The sequence below is a fragment of the Rana temporaria genome, chromosome 4 (assembly GCF_905171775.1).
Source record: "Rana temporaria chromosome 4, aRanTem1.1, whole genome shotgun sequence".
Classification (NCBI taxonomy): domain Eukaryota; kingdom Metazoa; phylum Chordata; class Amphibia; order Anura; family Ranidae; genus Rana; species Rana temporaria.
This window is the reverse complement of record NC_053492.1, coordinates 423067189-423082759: the sequence shown is the minus strand read 5'-3', so window position 1 is coordinate 423082759 and position 15571 is coordinate 423067189. Positions and strand designations below refer to the sequence as shown.

Sequence of the window (15571 nt, the reverse complement as noted above, 5' to 3'; positions counted from 1 at the left end):
CTTTCAGTTCAGATCAGCAAATTACTTTCCTTTCCTTTTTTTTTTTTATCAAACAGGTTCTTTATTGAACTGAAGACAAACACAATATCAGATACAGATACAGAGATAGACATATACCAGCGTTAGTCATCCATGGATTACATTCAGATTACCAGGAGGATGATTCACTTGTGGACACATATAATTAGAGCATATTATATATATATATATATATATATATATATATATATATATCTATATATAATACACACACACACACACACACACACCCCAAATGTTGACAAACAGAATGTACCCCATATAACCGTATTAAAGCGGAAGTAAACCCATCGATCTAACAGTTTCAAAAAGCAGTTACATTTCCGGCATGCCGGGATTGCTAACTGTCACATTGGTTGTGCTCTCAACCAAACTGTCAAACCATCCAATGGCTGGTGCCATAACTGATCACATGTGCAGCATCATGGCAGTTGAAGATTAAACATAGGCCAAGATGGCAGCTTCCTTGCCTGAAATTGATAGGTGGGTTGGCTTACACTTTAAGTACACACATCCTCCAATGCGTTATGCGGCGCTCCTAACCAAAACTAGGCTGCTCTGTTTTGACATTGCACAAGCCGCTTCTAAACGAGTTCACACGGGATAAGTTCAGGGGTGTCAAGCCATGGTGCCCATAGCCTTTTAAACTTTCCTGAGCATCTTCTGTTTTGGTACGAGTATTTAAAAAAAAATAAGGGGGTGGCCCATGTGTGTTAACCACATTTGATATGAAGGCTGATCTTGGGATTTCCAGAGAATAAGCAGTTCTTTACGAGCTTATAAGAGGACACGATTGATCGCCACTCTTGTGGGCTCCACCGGTATAAGATTGCTTAGCATACCTAACAAACAGTATTTAGGGTCTAGCCTAGCGGGACAGAGGATTGCAATACCCTATTAAGGGTACCCAAGACAGCTGTCCAATAACGGTATAATTTAGGGCATCTCCAGAGAAGGTGGATGAGGTCACTTCTTTCTCGTTTACATCTATGACACAGGGGGTCAGCAATAAAGCCCATTTTATGCAATTTGGCAGGTGTAAGATGGGCTCTCAAAACTATGTATAACTGGCATAGTTTTTGTGGCGAGATTAGGGAGCTAGATACCACTACCTGCAGCGCATCTCCCCACTGGCGAAAAGGTCAAAGGCGTCTCATCTCCCTGAGTCCTAACCACGTGCTGTATTTGAAAATAATAAAATTGCATATGGGAGGGGAGGTAAATTTCTTCTGGAGACTTAAAAAGGGTAGAAGAAAAATGTGTTTCAAATGAGGCACCCCATATGCCTTTCATCCGAGACTCTGTTGCAATTTAAAAAGTTCCCCATAAGATTTATTTCCCCAGTGTGGACTATAGGCTGTAAACCCCTCAACCTCCTGCAGCTCTTTGGCCTTATTCCATACTTTGTGTAGGAGGCTGTAGGTGGGAAAGGTTTTATGTGAATTAATTAACGGTCCTGCTTCTAAGCCATTAGGGATAGAGTCAGCTCCCGTACATCTTAACATAATTAGGGTAGCTGATAATAGCGGACTAGAAGAGCAACAGGGTGGGCGGAAAGCATGCCAGTTAGATGTTGCAGTTTATTCAGGGTTCTAAAGATCAATTAAATTATTCTAAAAGTTTTTAAGGGGACTACCACTGGTGAGTTGTGCAATGGGATACAGTAGTTGGGGCATCAGAATCATTTTAATTAAATTGACCCTACCTGCTACTGACAGATGCAATTTACTCCAGGTGTTCACCCTATCTCTAAACCTGGATAGTAAATAAAGTATATTGAGGCAGCAATAGTCCATTATGTTAGAGGTAATGTAAATCCCCAGATGTTTAAATGATGATATGGTAGGTATGGGACAGTGTCAGGTCACCTGTGGCCAGGTGACAAATGCACCCCGATAGAGACAGGGATGCACCGCAAGGTAGTGAACCCAATAGCAGACTGCTGCGGATGGACAGGAAACGTGAACCCAAGATTCCCCAGGGCGCGGAGTCTAAGGTCCAGCAGGTGTTCCCCAGAGCCTCTAGTGGTGAGGATGACCTTCGCTGCAACTGGATCTAGGTCGCTGCCCCTGGGGTCCCCCAGGTCATGCTCCATAGGGAGAGACGGGAAGCAGTCACTGAGGACACAAGGGATGGTGATGGGTAAGTTGAGATCGGGGCAACAGGCAGACAAGAGCCAAAATCGGTACATAGAAAGGTAAACGCAGAACACTGCTGACAGGAACAAGCTAACAAACAAAGTTGAACAGCAAAGCAGACCTGCAGTGCAACAGTTAATATAGACTTCCTGGGATGGCCTGGGGTGGGGCCATACAGGGAGGAGAGATGATAAAAAGGCAGCCAGAGGAGAGTCAGGCCTCTAATGGACACATGAGAAGAAGGTAAGCTGCCAGACATTATTGCATGTCCATGACAGACAGGCTGCCGCAATTGACTGTCCTCAGTGTCCTGATCCGCCATCCAATAGCAATAGCGCTAACTTTGTCCAGTTAATAGATTCAGGTAGACATTGGGCTTTGTATGCAGCATTAAAGACCTTTAGTAGTTTTAGCAGAATAGATTCCCCATACCTAGTATACACTTCTACTAGGATACCATCATGCCTAGGAGCCTTGGACCCAGGAAACAAGGCAACCACATTTTGCACCTCATACAAGGTTAATGGGGAGTCCAGTTTAGACCGCTGACAGTTTGTCAATGTGGGCAACTCTTGAGTACTCAGATACACATCTAGTTCCTCCATGGAGTATTGACTACGTGATTGGTATAGGGTGACATAAAATTAAGTGATAAGTTCAGAGCGATTCACTATATGACCATCAGAGGCACGTATAGCCCATATGGCGGGGGAGGACTGCTGGGACCAAGCTATTCTAGCAAGCAAACGCCCTGTCTTTTCTCCCTCTTCATTATATTCCCTTTTAGGAAAAATTAAACTTGCGCTCAAACAGAGATTTTCAACCAATCCAGAGAATCCTGGGCCAACATCCACGCCTCCCTTGCATTCTAGTGAGGTAGAGATATATTGTAGTTCCAACTATCGAACCTGGCTTTCAACCTGTAGGACAAACTCAGAGGAGGACCTTATAATTGCGCTAATTTCTGCTATAAAGATTCCCCTTAAATATGCCTTGAAAGCCTCCCAGTATAGTGGTCCCCCCAATCACCTTGGTTGCCAATGACAAAATTATTTATCTGGGCGTTGACGCGCTCGTGAGAAGCAAATAACTGTAGCCAAAAGGCATTTAATTTCCATGGGGCTCTGTGAAGTGATGTGGGCGGTTGGGTTATAAAGCCAAACCACCAGAGGGGAATGGTTAAATATTCTAAACGAGACACCAGGGGAATGCCAGATGTATTACCAAGGCAGAGGTCAATTCGAGATAGGGAGCCATGGGATTTGGAGAAACACGAAAACTGTTTGTCCAGAGGGTACCTAATTTGCCAATAGTCAATCCAACCCACCTCGGAGAGTATTTTGCCCAAGGCTATCATTCTGCCCCCACTAGGCCAGAGAACAGGTGGGTGTATAACAATGGGTCTAGAAAGCAATTGAAATCTCCAAGAATAAATTTCTGATTTGTCACCCAGGTACGACAGCAGCTCCCTTATCACTGCTACTGAAAAGGGAGATGGCATGTACTGTATATAAAGGCTAACACAATAGTAACAGCAAATATTTCACAGTACAGAAAGATAAAATTACCGTTAGAGTCCACCCTAGAACTCAATTTCTAAAAGGCCAGGGGCCTGTGTATCAGGACACTGACCCCACGGGAATAGCTTGTATGGGTGGAGTGATGGCTCCCCAGTAACCATGAATAATTAAGGCATGACACTGAGTCCGAAGTAAGGTGGGTTTCCTGGAAACGCGCACACACACTATAGCAGGCTGAAATCACTTTATACAGGAGAAGATCATGGTCCTCTTCACAGGGTCATGAACACCACATATATTCCATGACACCAGGGGAATGTCAGCCATGATGTGTCAACAATATGAGCATATGCAAGGAGAAACTAATATGAGCCCAGCCAGGTTCACTGGGTCAAGAATTGGAGCAGGACCCTTTTTAGAACAGAGTTTCCAGACCGCTGCCTGAAATTATTCCGTCGGCACTAGAAATCCATAAGGACACATGTAAAGACCATGAGGTAGTAGCCACCAGACACATGGATGAAGTAAACAGCAAAACAGTACATTCGGGGACACAGATGGAACTCTGTATGTAATGCCGGATGTCATAAAAACATATTTAACATTGAACTGGGGTCGTCAGATCCAGGTTCGTCAACGGGAAGAGGCGAATCAGGTAGAAAACGTATAAGGCAGAGAGGCAGCCACCCCTCATCAGCATTATGCTGTGTAAAGATTTTTTTCGTAAATCTGGCTCGCATTTGTAGAAAAAAGAAAACACCCCTCGCAGTGAAGACAAATTTGGAGGGTGGTATCCACATATGAGAAGAAGATGCAACCACAGATTGTGGCAAGCAGTAAAACAGATCAACCCTCAAGTACTGCTTAATGACGGTTTCGCAAGCTGTGCTCATTGTGATTCAGCCAGGTGGCCGCGTCTGAAGCGGAATCAAAGAAGTGAGTTTTGCCTCTTGCAGTAATCCCTAGTCTAGCTGGGTATAGCATGGCATATGGAAGTTGAAGGCGTAACAGGCGCTTTTTCACATCCTGAAACTTTGACCTCTTGCGTTGAACTTCCGCAGAGAATTCCGGATGGAAGGAGACTCTCACATCATGATATTGTATGTTTGCTTTTTCTCTGACCAGCCTCAGGATAATTTTGCGGTCCCTAGATTTCAGCATACATGGACTGTGGTCGGTTGCCAGGGGGCAGAGTTCTGGGTGGGGTACGATGAGCCCTCTCCACTGCAAACAGGAGTGAAAGCCTCCTTGCCACACAGCTCCAGCAGCCACCACTCAACGAGTGCGGTGAGGTCCCGGCCCTCCACTTTTGCCGGCAACCCCACAATGTGCATGTTGTTGCGGCAGAGACGATTTTCTATGTTATACGCCTTCCAAAAACAAGGATACACTTTGACAAGCCTGATTTATACCATGTCTCTTCATCTACTAAGAGTATTTTTTCCCTGACGTCTCCCATCACTTTACCTCCTTGTGTTGTAACATTTTCCTTTTACATTGTAAACTCTTTTTGGCTAGGTCCTCATTCCTAGTGTATGCTTGAATGTTGACAGTATTTTAGCTATAGCTTCTGTGAGATTGAGGTGATTAAACTCAAGTAGCCGGTGCATTTACAATGAGTTGCGCCAGTCCAAACTGTAGTTTTAGGGTGTGGCAGCCCACTTTTATTGAGTAAAGGAAAATATTCACATATACACCAGTTGCCCACTCTTCCGAAAAACATGAATTAATGAAAATACCAAGCCACCTGGCTTACGTGTTGGCAGCACTGCTGCTCCTCTTACTAGTCCTTTGACTGTGTCATTCAGCTCTCTCGCACACTTGGCTCTCTAGGCTTCAGTTCCAGAGCCCTGCTGCATAGCCAACTTCTGTCCTAGGGATTGGGGCTCTCCTGACACCCCTGAGGATCTGACTTAAATCCTGGAACCGAGACCTGCTGGCTTGTGGCTGGGTCCTCTGACCCCTTGATGGGACCTCTGTCCTGTGGCTTCTGGCTGGGGCCCCCTGGCCCTGGGTAAGACCTTCCGTCTCCAAACTGGAAGCTGTCTCCAAAATGAGAGCTTTGAGCAATTCTCAGACCTGACTATATAATGACCCTGCACACCTGTGTAGTGAGCCAGGTTGCAGGCGTCTAGCAAAACCTGGACCCAGGATTGAATGTTCTGATTCAGAACTACAGAATCTGGAGATATGCTAGTTCTGAACCTTGCATTAACCCTTAATGAGACTCCTGGATCACATTTTCCTATAAACTTATAGCAACAGAGCCTCTCTCTATCGCACTTCCTTATGGTGCTATAAAAAGCCTTAATAATAATAATACGCATCCCATATTAGAGAAGGATAATCCAAGACTTCATACAGCTTCATTTCCTGGTATTTAAAAGACCCGAGCAAAAAAATATTTTTGCGCATAATAGCACTGTAAGCCACTAAGAATAGATCTACAGGAATGGTTTTGAACAACGTTCTCAATAAGTAAATTAAGTGTTCTGGATTACATTAGACTGATTAAGCAGAGGTAAGATCAAAGGACAACATCAAAGATGCACAGTAATGTACTTTCTCTGATTCACAGGTGAATTGTAGGCCAGGTTAGAGCACTTTATATACCAGCCTTAAAATAGTATCTTAAAGTAAACCTGAACTCAAAAGGTGAATAATACTGTCTTAGGGATGTAGCACTACCCCCGAAGGAGCTGCTGGTTAAATTTGGGGTTTGCATGTTACCAGTAGAAAAAAAAAAGGGGGGGTTTGCCACATGGATATGTAAAAGGGGGGAACTAATGCGCAAAACCAATCTACCCAGGGCAACTAAGTAAAATACAATAGAATATTAATAAGTCTATAAAGGCAGCAGCCACTACTAAAACAGTGATCACGCACCAACAAGTATATGTAAAACAGGGAGTGTAATGGCGCTTGCCAAAGGGAAACTATAATAAGATAAAATATATTACACACACAACAACGTATAAAAACGTATAAGTAATGATCAGTAGTGTTCAATCAAACTGTGTTCCACTCCTAATTTCCTTGAAGACCCTTCATAACATCCATAATTCAGGTGTAAAGGGTAGGAGTAGTGGATATAATAGATAGAATATATTTACAATGATACTATGGAGATCATTGATTGAAGTGAATGTACCAATATAATGTAAACAAAGGTTTCCAGTGTTACCACCACAATAAAGTGCTCAAGTGTTAACGTGAATACAAAAACCCCAATTAGGAAGTAGTTTGTATATCAATAGTTGTAGCAAATAAACCAATGTGCACAAAGATAAAAAGTGCAAAGTGAATAAATATTGGTATAAATAGATTCCATAAAAAATATATAAATAAAATTATATATATGAAAAAATATATGAAAAAATATATATATAACAAGTCCAGTTGATATAGTGTTCAAGTTGACTTCCAAAATTTCATACAAAAAATGTTCAAACGTTGTGTTCCAAACGTGCAGATAAATGAAAAAATTAAATAAAGTGAAAAAGAATAAAGATATTCAAAGTGCATAAATTTCAAAAGTTTTCCCAGCAGTGAAAAAGTTGTTCAAACCAATGCTCCAATTCACCACACAATCCTCCCAGGGTGACTGTGCAGATAGGACAGATAATGCTAGCCTCTCACCTCAATTGCGATCATACAAGCCTGTTGGATAGGGGATGACACCCAGCAGTACACACTCTGCATATAGGAAGGTTCAGATGACTCCGGTCCTCCACCTCCAAATTCCTCCAGACACTCTGGAGGTGGAGGACCGGAGTCATCTGAACCTTCCTATATGCAGAGTGTGTACTGCTGGGTGTCATCCCCTATCCAACAGGCTTGTATGATCGCAATTGAGGTGAGAGGCTAGCATTATCTGTCCTATCTGCACAGTCACCCTGGAGGATTGTGTGGTGAATTGGAGCATTGGTTTGAACAACTTTTTCACTGCTGGGAAAACTTTTGAAATTTATGCACTTTGAATATCTTTATTCTTTTTCACTTTATTTAATTTTTTCATTTATCTGCACGTTTGGAACACAACGTTTGAACATTTTTTGTATGAAATTTTGGAAGTCAACTTGAACACTATATCAACTGGACTTGTTATATATATATTTTTTCATATATTTTTTCATATATATAATTTTATTTATATATTTTTTATGGAATCTATTTATACCAATATTTATTCACTTTGCACTTTTTATCTTTGTGCACATTGGTTTATTTGCTACAACTATTGATATACAAACTACTTCCTAATTGGGGTTTTTGTATTCACGTTAACACTTGAGCACTTTATTGTGGTGGTAACACTGGAAACCTTTGTTTACATTATATTGGTACATTCACTTCAATCAATGATCTCCATAGTATCATTGTAAATCTATTCTATCTATTATATCCACTACTCCTACCCTTTACACCTGAATTATGGATGTTATGAAGGGTCTTCAAGGAAATTAGGAGTGGAACACAGTTTGATTGAACACTACTGATCATTACTTATACGTTTTTATACGTTGTTGTGTGTGTAATATATTTTATCTTATTATAGTTTCCCTTTGGCAAGCGCCATTACACTCCCTGTTTTGCCACATGGAGACCTCATGAGCCCTTTAATATATATATATATATATATATATATATATATATATATATATATATATATATAAGGAAAAAAAATGAAATAAAATATGAAAAAAAAAAGAATTTATAAAAAAAGGGGGATTGCCATCCGGGGCCTTGGGGACCTTTAATAATAATAATATATATATATATATATATATATATATATATATATATATATATATATATATATATATATATATATATATATATATATATATAATAAAAAAATATATAAAAATGTATTTATTTTTTTTATAAAAAAAGGGGTGTTTTCATCCCGGGCCCTGGGGATCTCCGGGCCCCTGGGGACCCCCGTACCCCTAAGAAAAAAAAATTGTCCCTTTAATAAAAAATAAAAAAAAATATATATTAGAAAAAATATATATTTTTTATAAAAAATAAATAAAAAAAAAGGGGGGTTGCCATCCGGGGCCCTGGGGGCCTTCGGACCCCTGGGGACCCCTGGACCTCTAAAAAAAAAAAATGGCCCTTTTAATAAAAATAAAAATATATTAAAATATATATATTTGTTATAAAAAATAAATTAAAAAAAGGGGGTTGCCATCCAGGCCCCTGCTGGCCCGGGGCCCCCTACAACAGGGCCAGTTGTACTGGCTTATCAGCGGCCCTGGCTGGGCCTACTCAACAGCGAAGCGACTCCGGGCCAACGTGGCCCTGAAGTTGGGCTCGCACACACGCACCTTGCCTCAGGAGGGCCACGAGACTAAGGACCCCATAAAATGGTGTCTGCCCCTCCCCAGCATGCACAGCGGGGTCACCACTCCCATTGTACCGTTGCTGAGAAAGGACACCCAATACACCAGGGATATGCAATTAGCGGACCTCCAGCTGTTGCAAAACAAGTCCCATCATGCCTCTGCCTTTGGGTGTCATGCTTGTGGCTGTCAGAGCCTTGCTATGCCTCATGGAACTTGTAGTTCTGCAGCAGCTGGAGGTCCGCTAATTTCATATCCCTGCAATACACCACGGTACACCTGCGTTCTAACATAAGGCCGAGATGGCAACACCACCTGCAGGCAACAAGGGAAACTACCAAGCAGTACCACAGCCAGAACAGAGCCAAATTTGTGTTAATCAAATACCGGCCCAGACTTCCCTTAAATTTGAAATAGCGTCCCCTAGATTTGGGGTGGGAGCTACAGGGAGTACAGCAAAACCTCGGATTGCGAGCATATTTTGTTCCAGAAACATGCTTGTAATCCAAAGTACTTGTATTTCAAAGCGAATTTCCCCATAAGAAATAATGGAAACTCAAATGATTCGTTCCACAACCATTTATTCATACGTCCTTCAGTTTATAGTCCATATAAAAAGATTATAGCAATGTGATAGGTTGTGTAATCATAAAATGTCCATCCACAAATGGAAGCCTCCACAAGGGGATTAGAAGCAAAATCCAGCAGGAGCTACAGAGTATAAAAGAGAAGAGAGACGCCTCTAAGTGTAGCAATATTTAATGAAGGTACAATATATATATATTTAGCAACTCACATGGTTGATAAATAAAAGAGGCACATCTAAGTATGCAGGCATCCGGGGTAAAGCTCTCCAGATAGACCATACCCGGCCCCGCCGACTCTCACCGCTGTCAGTCTGCAATCGTGACCGGGAAGACTACTCTGCAGTAGAGCAATCTAAAAACGTGTCTTGAACCTCTCGTGAAGCACAGCGTGGAAGGGATGACTTTGATGGCGGTGCAGAGGATGGTCTATGTGGACAGCTTTACCCCAGATGCCTGCATACTTAGATGTGTCTGTTTTAATCATCAACCATGTGAGTTGCTAAATGTTGTACAGTGGAACCTCGGTTTAAGAGTAACTTGACTTCAATGGGAAAACTCACTTTGATATGAGAGTGCTTTGGATTACGAGCATACTCCTGGAATGGACTATGCTCGTAATCCGAGGTTCAACTGTACCTTCATTAAATGTAACCATATTGCTCCACTTAGAGGCGCCTCTCTTCTCTTTTATACTCATACGCTACTTGTATATCAAGTCAAAATTTTAACATTCTGCTTGTCTTGCAAAATGCTCTCAAACCAAACTGTATCTAGACATGTTAAAGCAGCGTTCCACCCAAAATAACAACTATATCCGATTACATTCATTACACTACCTACATGTTCAATAGCCACAACAATTTTTTTTTCTGATGTAAATACCGTAGTATAGCTTTGTGAAGTGCGACTTCCGGGTTTTCACTCCCGTGGAAGTAGTCGTTTCTACTCCTTTCCTTGGCGGCGCAATGTAATCTGGGAGCTCGCCGCAATGTCTCCTGTGGGAGCACCGTGTCCTGCTTCCCAAGAGACAATGCGGAACGCCGTCCTGCAAAATCTCTCGAGATTTCACATAAGAAGTGACCCGTAGTAATGGCAACCTTTGGTGTTGACGGCGCGGGACCTCCGCTTTAATTTTGCCTAAGTAGTACCCTGAAAAATCTGCCAAAAATCGGCCATTTGCTTAGAATTTTTCCTGTCTTCCTGTTTCTTTCAGTGCGCTTCCTGTGCCTAGGCGCGAAGTCTTTAGCCTCTATATCTCTAGTGTTAGATCATCTTCTAGTGCACTGCTGTCTCTGACTGCTAGTCTCACCATTTTTATAGTGAGATTTGGTGATGTCACTCCTGTGCTGTTCATTGTCCTCCTTACTGGAGAGAAAGCTGTACCTGGGGACCTGCAGTGCAAGGATCTTTCTGCTTCATGCATTATGTAGATCTTTGTTTCCTCCATCTCTCCTAAGGCCTGAATATTCCCCTACCAATCATCAGATCACCAGTCATCAGTGAGGTCTCATTTGATGAAGCAAATTTCTGCCCTTTGTCAAGATGGCCTCCTTTAGGCATAATGCAGAACAAGACATGGTATGTCAGTAATGCGGAAAAGGCCAACATCACAGAACCCAAAGGCAATACATCCATTTGTCCTCTGTCAAAAACTATTCCCCACATGTTAGTGATCAGTGGCAGTGCAATTCACACCTCCCTACACTGGTGTTCAGTGGTCATGCTGTTAACCTCCCACATTGGTGGTCAGTGGTAGGGCTATTTAACCCACCTCAGTGTATATATACCTGATCACCCACTTGCGTGCTGCTCTCTCTCCTTGATGTCTGGAGGCCAGAATTATACTTCTACTGTTGGAAAGCTTTTCATTACACCGCAGCCTCTCTGCAAGTTGACCAACAGGTGCATAACCCAGCCCAGGATGTAGCAGGCCACATACACGGGGTCTTTATATTCCACAAAAATAAAAAACAACTAGCAAACTTACTTGATTCTCCCCCCTTGCTAACAAATATAGTAAAACAAAACATGATTCATCATTATAATTAATATTGAATTAGGAGGGGAAAAAATTGATTTCTACCAGACGGTACAAGCTTTACAAATAGTGATAAGCAAATTGATTTCCATATAAGGTAAAATGGTGAACGGATTTTTTTTTTTACTAGCTTAAAGTGGAGTTCCACCCATAAATAGAACATTACATCAGTAGTTTTAAAAAAAATTCATTAGTCCTTTTTTTTTAGATGCCTTCAAAGTGTTGTTGCTAGGCAGAATAGTTAATCTTCCCACTTCCTGCACCTAGGTGCTTAATGCTTCCTAACCTACACCGCACAGACTCCTGGGAATGTAGTGGGTGTAACTTTCCAGGAGTCTGTGCATTCCCCAGTCTCAAAGAATCATGTGACTTGGACAGCACAGTTACTGAAACCTGATCTGACACTGCTTGTGCAGCACTGAGCATGTGCGAGATTTGCAAGGCTGAAATCCAGGAAGTCATACAGTCTGGCTTCATGATGCCCACACTTAAGATGGCCCCAGTCAATTTCTATTTTATAAAGTGTCTAAATGCTGTAACAACCTAACAAAACGGACCTTAGTTTACAGACTAACTTTACTAGAATACATTAAGCTTGTGTATTACAGGGGTATTTATATTTAAAAAGTGAAATTGTGGCCGGAACTCCGCTTTAAGCCTTCGTTCACATTGGAATGACTTGTCATGCGATTTCACGGGTCAAATTGCATGAAAAGTCACATCCTATTGCTGGCAATGGCACTCTTCAAATCGGTGTGATGCCAACTTTGCAGTGCCGCATTGATTTGAAAAAGTAGTTCCTGCACTACTTTTGGCGATTTTGGGTGCGACTAGCATAGGCACCTGTGCATGAAGCCGCAAAAATGTCTTTCAAGTCGCACCGACATGCAGCTTTGAAATTGCGCAATTTAAGATGAAGTCGGACGATTTCAAAGCCGCAGTTAAGATGATAAAGCTCCGCCGAGACCCCTTTCACACTGGGGCGTTTTTCCCAGCAGTTTTCCTATGGGAAACACTGCAGTGGAGCATACACACGGCCGGATTTCTTGGCCAAAGCTCTCATGGCAGTTTTCCTGTGTGTAGGGGGAATAGCTGCCGAGCAGATTCTCGGCTTTCCCGGCAGTAAAAAGTCTGCCGGGAAACCCGTACGTGTGTACGAGGCATTAGGCTACTTTCACACTGAGCAGGAGCCACATTAGCGTTGGCGCTAAAGCCCCGCTAGCTTTAGCAGGGCTTTACTGTTGATTTAGCAGCGCTTTTCGGCCGCTAACGGGGTGCTTTTAATCCTTTCTCCGGCAGCTAGCGGGGGTTAAAAGCCCCCCCCCCAGCGGCCAAAAAGCGCTATATAACAGCCAGGTCAGGAGAAAAGTGGCATACTATAAAGTGTCACTTTTGTATGCAGGGGCTGCTGAATCCACATCCAAGATGGTAGTGCCCAGCAGAAGTCAAAGGTTTTAAATGTCTATGCAAGGGAGGCTAACAAACCTTAACCCCCCTTGTCGGTATTCCTGAGTCTGGCTCGGGGTAAGATTTTAATACCAAAAGCGTTATCCCCGAGTCAGACTTTGGGCCGCCTTGCAGCATCCACAGGCACAAGTTACTTACCTTGTCCGTCCCTGGATCCTGCGATGCATCCCCGCTGTGTGAGCGAGCGGCGTCCTCGCTCGATTCACACAGTGTCCCCGTGTGCGGCCGATCTCCGTTACCTGCGACGTTACGACGCACGAGGGCGGAGAACGGCGCCAAATTAAAAAAAGTAAATAAACACATTACATAGAGTATACTTAATTACAGATTACAGTACTGTATGTAAAATATACATACCCTCTTTGTCCCTAGTGGTCTGCCCATTGCCCCTACATGCACTTTTATAAAATAAAAACTGTTCTTTCTGCCTGCAAACTGTAGATTGTCCATAGCAACCAAAAGTGTCCCTTTATGTCAAAAGTGATTTTAGAGCAGCTAGAAAACAGCGATAATAAATTAGAATCACTTGCAGAATTGAGCGATTTGTGGGGAAATTCGTCATAAAAAAATAAAAGTAATGACAGCGACAATTCTGCAACTGAGCAAATTTCAGTGTTTTTGATTTGATTACATTATTGAATAATTTTTATTATAATTACATTATTATTTGTTATAATTATTTATAGTTATTTATTATATTATAATTTATGATTTTGTTTTTCAAACTTTATCATACCTGGGATGTCTACTAGACTCTTGTTTGGACAGATTTAAGTGAGTTATTTCTTAGGCCCCGTACACACGATAGAATCCATCCGCAGATAAATCCCAGCAAATGGGTTTCTGCGGATAGATCCTATGGTGTGTACACGCCAGCGGATCTGTTTCCGCGGAGAAATCTCCTCTGGGATGGATTCCAGCAGATCGAATATTTGTTGTGCTGCACAACATATCCATCTGCTGGAATCCATTCCAACGGATGGATCCGCTCGTCTGTACAGACTTACCGGATCCATTCGTCCAAAGGGATTCCCCGCACGCGTCGTAATGATTTGACGCATGCGTGGAATTCCTTATATGACAGCGTTGCGCCCGTCGCCGCGTCATAATCGCGGCGACGGCGCGACACGTCATCGGCAGAGGATTTCCGCGCGGATTTCAATGCGATGGTGTGTACACTCCATCCCATCGAAATCAGCGGATATCTTTGAGAGGATTTATCCGTGGAAACGGTCCGCTGGACCGTATCTGCGGATAAATCCTCTCGTGTGTATGGGGCCTAAGAATTACAGACCTACAATGTAAAACGCCAAATTTCCATGCAAAATAATTGTTCCGCTTTCAGCACCTAAAACCAGAAAGAATCATACCGCCAGGGAGGTTAACAGCACTTTGAGACGATATTGAGGAGATAATTGTTGAAATGAGTGTGGTCTGACAACGGGGTCTCTTTCAAATTAGCATTGCCAGGCGCTGAAAACAAATTTATAGACAAAACAACCTGACTGAGGTTCCAACCCGTACCACCCAAAAAGAAATAATGAGATTTTGGCGGGTGCTGGCCTTAAACACAATTTACACTTAGCTAAAATAGCCTTGTAGCCAACGATTTTGCCTGGTAAAGGGTGCCGGAAGTTCAAATGTTATCATACGTGTTTGTAGGAGACATCTAAGCAGAAGGAGACACTTTCTGTACATTTCAGCGAATAAATGGAGCATCCTAATGGATTGGGATAAAGCGGGAAAAAAAACATCCAGCTGTCCTTTTCTCAGTAATCGGAGAAACAAAGCATCTTACATCAATATTACGATGAATTGAGCAGTGACTCATATCTGGCATAAATTATTACCGTCAGTTCACACAAATGCCTTTAAATGCATTTTATACCAGGAAGCCCATTATATGGGATCACGCTGATTAGCATGCGTGCCTGTGAATCATATCCCAGTAATAATTCAATTAAAACTTCTAAAGGGATTAAGAATGAATTCTGAAGTCTAGCTTGTCTTCTCCACATTTTAAAGAGACACCGGGGAAAATTAGTATTTTAAAGTGTATATGAACCCTAAAGATGATCTTTCCTTATTGTCTTTCTCTCCTTTTAGTGTATATAATACACCATCGAAAGGGTTTTGTTATATCTGTTCAATGAGTGCAAAAAATAACTGTTGTTCATGCCAGGAATCATGCAACGTGATTCCTCTCAAGCCTGCCTTGCATACACACGATTGTGAAAAAAAATGCTCGAGCAACGCGCGGTGACGTACAACACGTACAACGGCACTATAAAGGGGAAGTTCCATTCGAATGGCGCCACCCTTTGGGCTGCTTATGCTAATTTTCCCGTCTCATAACTTCTGAGTATGCAAGTTTTTTTTCCCCCTCGTTAAAGCGTACGCACGACCGTTTTTCACGACGTGAAAAACAACGAGA

General features: G+C 42.3%; 1 protein-coding gene across 1 annotated transcript in view; it reads left to right on the top strand.

Annotated features, from left to right (window-relative positions):
* Positions 1 to 15571, top strand: part of EPHX1 (epoxide hydrolase 1) — an 89752-nt gene that overhangs the window by 58050 nt on the left and 16131 nt on the right. The gene's annotated exons all lie outside the window — the stretch shown is intronic.